This window comes from Nuphar pumila, chromosome 1 (assembly GCF_984573655.1).
Source record: "Nuphar pumila chromosome 1, dmNupPumi1.hap1.1, whole genome shotgun sequence".
In the NCBI taxonomy this organism is placed as follows: Eukaryota; Viridiplantae; Streptophyta; class Magnoliopsida; order Nymphaeales; family Nymphaeaceae; genus Nuphar; species Nuphar pumila.
The window spans coordinates 36,963,422-36,971,905 of record NC_143249.1 but is presented as its reverse complement, the minus strand read 5'-3'; the positions used below and the strand labels follow the sequence as shown (position 1 = coordinate 36,971,905).

At 36.6% G+C, this 8,484-nt stretch overlaps 1 long non-coding RNA gene across 1 annotated transcript; it reads right to left on the bottom strand.

Annotated features, from left to right (window-relative positions):
• Nucleotides 1-841: 841 nt before the first annotated feature.
• Nucleotides 842-3,899, bottom strand: LOC149848702 (uncharacterized). The gene is made up of 3 exons (XR_016433060.1): nt 3,821-3,899; nt 2,378-2,673; nt 842-1,262 (listed from the first exon to the last, which is right to left on the bottom strand). It is a non-coding gene; the product is annotated as an uncharacterized LOC149848702 (long non-coding RNA).
• Between the last annotated feature and the right edge of the window lie 4,585 nt (nt 3,900-8,484).

Here is an 8,484-nt window from a genome sequence, read left to right as displayed (position 1 = left end):
TATGATGCCAAAGGATCTATTTGATCATAGCCGTCCAATTGATGCATCTAGATGGTGGATTAGTCGACATCCAAGTGAGTAGGGGTGTGCATTGGCCCAGGGCGCCACAGGTCGGGCTTTTGGGCCTATAAATTAGGCTGAAGCACAGCCCGAACTGAGCCGTGGCCGGGCTCAGCCCATGTATATATATATATATAAGTTATACAACGTAGAATATAATATATATAATATAATAGGACTGGCCCAATTAAGCCCACCGGCCTAATGTGGGGTTTTCCCAATGGGCAGGCAGGAACCGGGCGAGCCGTTGACCTGTTGTTGGCCCGGTCCATCAGTGGGCTGGGCCTAACGGTTGCCTACCCCTACAGGTGTGGACTGAGCCTAGTCATTGGTTGGATGGCTAGGATTGAACATGGTTTGAATCCCATCGTATGTCGGATGATGGGATCAGTTCTCCTAGCAGGGAGCTATTGAAAGTTGACGTGCTAGCCTCATTATAAATTTATGCATCAGCATATTATCAAATCCATGTCTGTATTTTGTACCCGTGTGATACATGGATCTGGTTACAACATTTAAGGAAAAATGATCTAAAATCCACTTGGAGGTGGGATTTTTTTTCTTTACCATAGATCTCCTCATCTCTAACACTTATAAAATGCAATATTTCTTTAATTTCCTGTGACCTTATTCTCTATAACTAGAAGCCAGGTATTCAATGGTGTTCCACATGATTTCTGATATTGGCATTATATCTAAATAAGATTAATTAGCCATTAATATTAAAGGGTGGAGACAAAATAATCAACCATTTGCACTTCCAACAAGAGCCAAGTCTCAAAATTATCTATCATACTCCATTTCTTTGCGAAAATTAACAAACGGATAGCTATAGTTTCATGCATGAGCTAGCACTTACAAACTGTTCTTTACATATAAATGAGAGTGATATCTAGATTACTAATGCAGTTATAATTAAGCCAAGACCTGCAAAGTCTATTTAAAGTAAAACACACTTGATTTTCTGATAAGAGTTATGGTGGCAGAGCCAATTCCATACAGAACATCATGCATCACTTGATGATTCTCAAAGTAGTGGAGTCATGTATCTCTGATCATAATAGGTTGCATCTTGCACTTGCATCAGACAGATTTTACAGCGTCTGCAGCCCAGATATATTATCGTCCAGTGGTGGTCGGCGATCCAATAGTGTGCAACCTGATTTTACATATAGCCGGCATAGACTGATCTCGCGTCGAATCTGCGATTAAATTCGAGTTAGGATTGCATTATCAATGGCCCCACGATAAAATAATGGAATCAATTTATTGTTGAAATTACTGTGATTATGATGATCATGGAAGATATATCCAATCCTAGTTTGTAGGTGGGTATTGACATGTATATAGTGCTATATTTTTCGTCATATCCCACTTTGGTGCATTATCCTAGTAAAGTAACGTTAATTGGCATATGTATTAGGTGCATGTTCACTCTCTAATGAACCTTGCACCTGAAAAGTTCAGGTTCCGATGGAGGTTTACCAGTTGAGTGATTCAGATTGTCATTATCATGAACTTGAATTTGGCATTATTTGCCAAGGGGGCGAAGGAACACACACGTATAGTGGTGAAAAACATGAGTTTTTTTTTTCGTAATTCTGATATGGTTGATTTACTACGAATCGATACTTGGGTCATGTTTTTTCTGCAAAAAAAGCAATATTTAGAACCTAAAAAATTTACAAACTTTGGGCTATTGATTTTTCAAACCTTATAAAAACAAAATCCTCCCCCGTGTGAAATGCTCTAAGAGCTAATCCTTATAAAATTAAGCATGTAGATCACATCTATGTGGTCAAAAAATTTAAAAATAAAACAAATATATAAAAAAGCCCATTTAACATGTTTTCATCGTACTCTCTCTCTCTCTCTCTCTCTATATATATATATATATATATAAGAGAGAGAGAGAGAGAGAGAGAGAGAGAGAGAGAGAGAGACGGGAGTATTGGTGGGCAGCCAAACAGTGGAGGTGACGTTCATACGGGCGCATAAGTGAGATTTAATTGTGCAAAAAGGGTTTTTAGTGGCTGTCGCAACCGCCGTAAAGGCGCCTTTGGGAACGCATGGTGAGCGATTTCGCATTCGCCCGTCCGAGGCTTGCACCCCCGTCCATTGTTACTCTCTCCCGTTTGTGTAATATATATATATATATATATATATATATATATATATATATATATATATATATATATATATATATATATATATATATATATATATATATATATATATAGCCCAGCGACCTAAACATTTGTTATTGAAATGCAAATGAATAGGAGGTTGCATATTGATTAGTTTATAGTAAACTTACCCCCAAATTTGCCAGAACGGAAGATGAAGGACCTTGAAGGGTAAGAGAATTGTACTCTTTCAATTTCCATTGGGTCCTTTCACCATTCTGATGCTTGCCCTGGTAGAAAACAAGTGTTTTCTTCACCCCAATCTGCTTGTTGTCAGAGGAGTACACGTATCCACGCCTGCCAGCTTCCTTCCAGTAACCAGAGGGAGTGACCCTGTTGGGTCTCCTGCCGTGAGCCTCTGCTTCTTGCCTTGGGCAGAAGAAGAACCACTGCTCTGTGTCTCCTAAGCATACTTTTCCAGCCATTTCTGCACACAATACAGGAAAAGATATGTCTTCTTTTTTATGACACAAAAGGAAAAGCGAGTCACAGCTTCAAAATATTTACAAGAACATGGTGAGTACACTCACCAAGGGATGAACAATCGTCCCATCTATCATCAGAAAAACAACTGGAGACACGAGTTATGAACATATAATATTTTTTTATCTTGAAACTAGCCCCGAAGGGAATAGCCTAGTTGAGCGGGGCAGTCGGTACGATCTATCAATCCAGCTATCTCATTTCACCCGTCGAATAAGCTGGTTAAGAGCATTACAGAACTATAATATATTTAATGATGTTGCCATTAATAGGGATGGACAACTAGCCGGCCCCGGCCCAAACGGGTCCGATCTGAGTCTAGTTTTTGAAACAAGACCTGAATCCATGTCTGCAGTGTAAAACTCTACGAGCATTCCCCCTTGCCTAGTAGGGATAGTTTCTCATTTGGATTAGCCCTTGCGGCAAAGGACACAGACCTCAGTTATGGACTTGAACTTGAAAGCCTTAAGTCGACTCACCTATAGCTAGGTGTGGAGAGCCCTTGTGAGTGGTTTTGCCGAAGGGAGGTCTAAGCTCGTGAATGGCTCGTGGTTAGCTCAAACTTGAACAACCAAACCGAAGCTTTGCTCAGTTAGTTGGCAGCCAGAGCTTGAACATCCCCTACTTGGCTCATCTCCTCCCATATACACCATTAGTAATATTTCCATATCTTGAGCTTGGACCCCATGTAGGACATCCACGAAATATGGTGCAATTTCTCTGCCAGAACATATACTACAGGCAAGCACACCTTTGTTTTCCAAGTATTTTTTTAGCTGTTTTGAAACGGAAAGCATACGTTTGTTACCAACGGGAGAATCCCCTCGTCTGGTAGGTGCAACTAGTGCACGTCACCTTGTGTTGGGACCTTGCAAGTTCAAATCCCAATGGTATCGTTGCATAACTGGTAGGGGTCTGCCTAACCCCAGCTTGCCTTTCAAAAAACAAAAACTATTTGATGCATGGCTTGTTGGTGAAATACAAGCAAAGACTTAATAATGATGGATCATCTTTCACAATTAACATAACCAGCATGCATGGAGAGAGAGAGAGAGAGAGAGAGAGAGAGAGAGAGAGAGAGAGAGAGAGACTTGGGAGGTGCCAGGGATCGTGCTGATAGACTGGTACAACAGGTATCGCACACGCAAATCTGTCATCTCCAATATTGAGAAGCTGGTGATGAAGGTAGAACCCTACCAATTCCTCCTCCGTAGGGTAGAAGCGAAACCCCGGAATGATTTGGTTGGACATTCTCTCTCTCTAAAGGAATCAAGCAAATTAAAATTGAATGACAACTCTTTCTCTCTCTGTTGGGACATGATCTCCCTCTTGGTGTTTGTATATATAATGGGGGGATGTGAAGGTCTTCACACAGAATATTGTAACCCCACAATTCTTTCAAAGGTCATGCTGAACATGAGCGTTTTTGCTCATGCCGACATGGTGGCCGTCTGCTTGCATTTTGGATTAATGCCACGTGGTTTTGTTGACTTTTGGACTTTTTAAAATGCAAATCCGATGGCCACGATGTCGGCATGAGCAGCTCATGTTCAGCATGACCTGATCTGCTTCCGTCCCTTACTGATCTATTAATTCATCAAATAGTAAGTCAAAATACAATAATAACCTTCATAATTAACCGTTCAAAATATTTTATTTTTCTTGTTTTATAAGAATGGGTGAATATTTTTTAATTTCAAAAGAGAACACGGAAAAAAAAAAGAATGACATTTTTTCAAGATAATGTCAGAGGTTATTATTTGACAATTTTCAAGGGTTAATCTGTTTAACATTAGATGGATTAAATCTTATTAAAATAACTAAAATACTTTTAAATGATATTTTTTAAAATGCATGATTTTTTTGGACATTAAAGGTCATTTGAACTTAAAAGGAATTGAAAAGTAAAACACCTATTAAGCTACCAAAGTTACTTTTTGGTCTAAAAAAGTAACCTTGTATTTTTAAAAAGGCAGTGTTTTAGTGATTTCATAAGGTTGAATCATCCAGTGTTAAATACAACTAGTTTAATATTAAATTAATTCTTTCTAGAAAACAGGCCTATATCAAAAAAAAAAAAAAAAGTGAAGCCCAATTTGGAGCAAAAGGTTGACCTTATAAATGAAGTTTTTTCATTCTAATTGTCCTAGGAAATGTTGTCAATATCGTTGTGAATTGGCCTGAATTGGTTAGAAATCGATACAAAACCAAGCTAATTTGGCTTATTTTTAAATATTAAAAATAATTTAATATTTTTGTAACATGTCATTTGCTAGTTATCAATTTAGTTGAGAATCTAAATCGGCCGATTCCCTGAATCATTTTGAACATCGATTATGGGCAGGTACCAGTTCTAACAACATTGGTCCTTGGCTCAACCAGCAAATTCTCAAGTTTTGATGAATGATATGGACATCAAGCCATATATTTTTAAATATTGTTTTATTGAAGAATAATATTTTATATTTTATATTTAAAAATAATTTTATTATTACATAATTCTTTTATATGTATACATTTATATATGGGTTTATCTAACATTAAACTAATTATATTAATTATAGTTTTATTCAAGTAATTGAAAGGACCAAGACAATCTTAAACATTATGTTTTAAAAAGTAAATAGTTACTTTTTGGGTTGAGAAAGTCATTTTTACCTTTCAAATTTAAATTTATACTTGTTACTTTTTAAAAAATGTGTTGGTTTTTGTTTTCTTGCAATACAAGATACTTTTTATTTTAAAAATAATCATATATTTAGAAAATATCATTATTTTTAAGAATGTTTTGGCCTTTTCAATCAAATTGAATATAGTTAATGATAATTTAATTAGTATATATAGATATTATTTGCTACCCGCATGAGTAAGAAACCCCTTAGTTAGAACTCATAGGAAAATGTTGTTTTGACCAAATTTGACCTCATGGATGTGTTACATGTTCGAAATAGTATAATCATAGTTTTCTGATGTAAAGACATTTTTTTTGAAGTTTGAAAATTTGATACATTGTAAATTGTTGATTTTTCAACTCTCGTAAAATCTGACATATATGTTAGAAAAACATGATCCAAAGGTCAATTTCTACTAAAATTAATATGTAGATCACATATCGAGAGTCAGACGTGTAAATTTTTTTTTAAAAATATTACATTTTTTCACTAAGGAGTTCCTTATCGATGATTGTCACCAATTTTAGCTCATATATATAAATATAAATAAATAAATAAATAAATAAATAAATATGTAGTTCACATATCACGGGTCAGATGTGTAAAAAAACTAAAAATATTACATTTTTTCACTAAAGAGTTCCTTATTGATGATTGTCGCCAATTTTATCTCATATATATATATATATATATATATATATATATATATATATATATATATATATATATATATATATATATATCAATTGGTGTGCCCTCGTTTGCCCCAAGGTCAAGCACATCTCTTTCATGCAATCTAACCCTACAAATATGAAGCATAGTTTGTAGGGTAGGAATCATACCTTGGATTGTGTTTTTTGAAAATAAGATCATGATTTTTCAAGTGGTGAAATTTTGATGCATCATGAGACGTTGATTTTAATGCCTTCAAAAATCATTGTTACACATCACAGTAATATGATCCAAAATATGTTTTTTATTAAACAAATCATGTAGATCATATTTGTAGGATTGTTTTAACCATATGATCATTTGATTGGGCAATTTAGGGCTGAGGCACATGAGGGCACACTAAAACTTGGGGCACATCATGCTATTTCTCTCTCTCTCTCTCTCTCTCACACACACACACACACACACACACACACATATATATATATATATATATATATATATATATATATATATATATATGTGTGTGTGTGTGTGTGTGTGTGTGTGTGTATAGAATATTAGTTACAGTCATGTGTTCTCAATAAATAAGTAATGTTAATCAAATCTGACCTCATAGACATGTTTAAGATGGCCAATTTAGTAAGAAACTACCCCTGAATTGTGTTTTTTTAAATGTAAAACATGATTTTTTGAGGGGAGCAATATTGATACATTATAAGCTAGTGATCTTTCAGCCCCTAGAAAAACTTGCATGCAGAAAAATCATGATTTAAGTGACGATACCTATTCAAACAAGTATGTGAATTAATCACATCGCCAGGGTATGATATGAAAAATAACAAATAACAAATAAATATGAAAATAACAATTTAAAAATAAAATATTTTTCATAAAGGAATTAGAACCCATGAAGACACACACAACATTGTAATCGATAAGTATAGAGGGTTAATGCTTGCTACCCTCGTGGGTAAGGAGTCCACAGTAGAAAACTATAATATTTTTAATTTTTTGATGCATTTTGCACGTCTGACCCTCATCTAAATGAATCATATTATTCCAACGCTTATGTAAGATTTTGCAGGGGTTAACAAATCAATAGCATACGATATACCAAATTTTCAACCCTTATAAAAACAGTTTTTTTCATCAAAAAAATAAGATTCAAGTGTGGAATTCCAAAGAAAAACACATCTATAGGGTTAGATTTGCTCAAAACAACCACCCACTACGAGTTTCAACCTAGGGAGTACACTCAGCTTCGACCTTGCGGCAAAGGACGCCACCCGTGAATTTCGAACTTGTCACATCCTGTCAACTTGGTGACATTCACAAGTAGCTCATATGAGCGGAGCCCTTGTGGGTAGGGGTGGCAATCGTGTCGGGTTGGCGGGTCAGCATACCTCAACCTGAACCCGACCCGTTTATTAAACGGGTCGGCTGTGGCAAACATGAACCCGACCCGTTTAATAAACGGGTAACCCGACACGACCCGCCAACCCATTTAATAAATGGGTTGGGTCGGGTAAACAGGTTCTCAGGTTCGCGGGTCAGGTTGACGGGTCGGGTTGATGGGTTGACGGGTTGGGTTGGCAGACGGGTTGGCGGGTTGGCGGGTTGACCCACCCGCCTAACCCGTTTATTAAACGGATCAGCCTGGTTGGCGGGTTGGCATACCCCCAACCCGAACCCGACCTGTTTAATAAACGGGTTATGCGGGTCGACCCGTTTATTAAATGGGTTGGCTTAAGCCCAACCCGAACCCGCCTAAGAGGCGGGTTGGCGGGTCGTGTCAGAAATTGCCACCCCTACTTGTGGGTACTATAAGAAAAACAAATTGTAAAGGGCCAAAAATATACACGTGGTGGTCTCCGACAGGGAATGGGTTCAGAGCTGAATTTGAATCCTCTAACTTTTAATAAAAAAAGATGGTGTCACAAAAATATTTAAAATTCATTTATTTATTTTTACAAAATATTTGAAAATAAGTCGAATCAGGTTGGTTTTGAATCATTTTTTTGTGATACGAAAAGTAGGATTCAACCCGATTCACAGCGATACTGACAACATTGAACGGACCATGTTCCCAATTAAGATCTGCCATTTTTCAATGTACAAACTATAAAAATATTAATATTTGATCGGGTTTGATTTATGGTACCTGCAATCGGGCCCAGGTCTGGTTGTGTCTAAGGTCCAATGGTAACCAAATCCAGATCAAGTGCCAGCATCTCAAGGTCTGATCAGGGTCCGGACCTATTTGGGTCTGGTGAAGGTCCGACCCATGATAGTCCTTTTATGACAGTATATGAAAGATGTTTGAAACTAGTTCACGTCAATTACACCGTATTTAGCGTCTACCAGAAAGCATTTGGTAAAAAGTCTTATCGGGATTTTCTGGGCAAAGG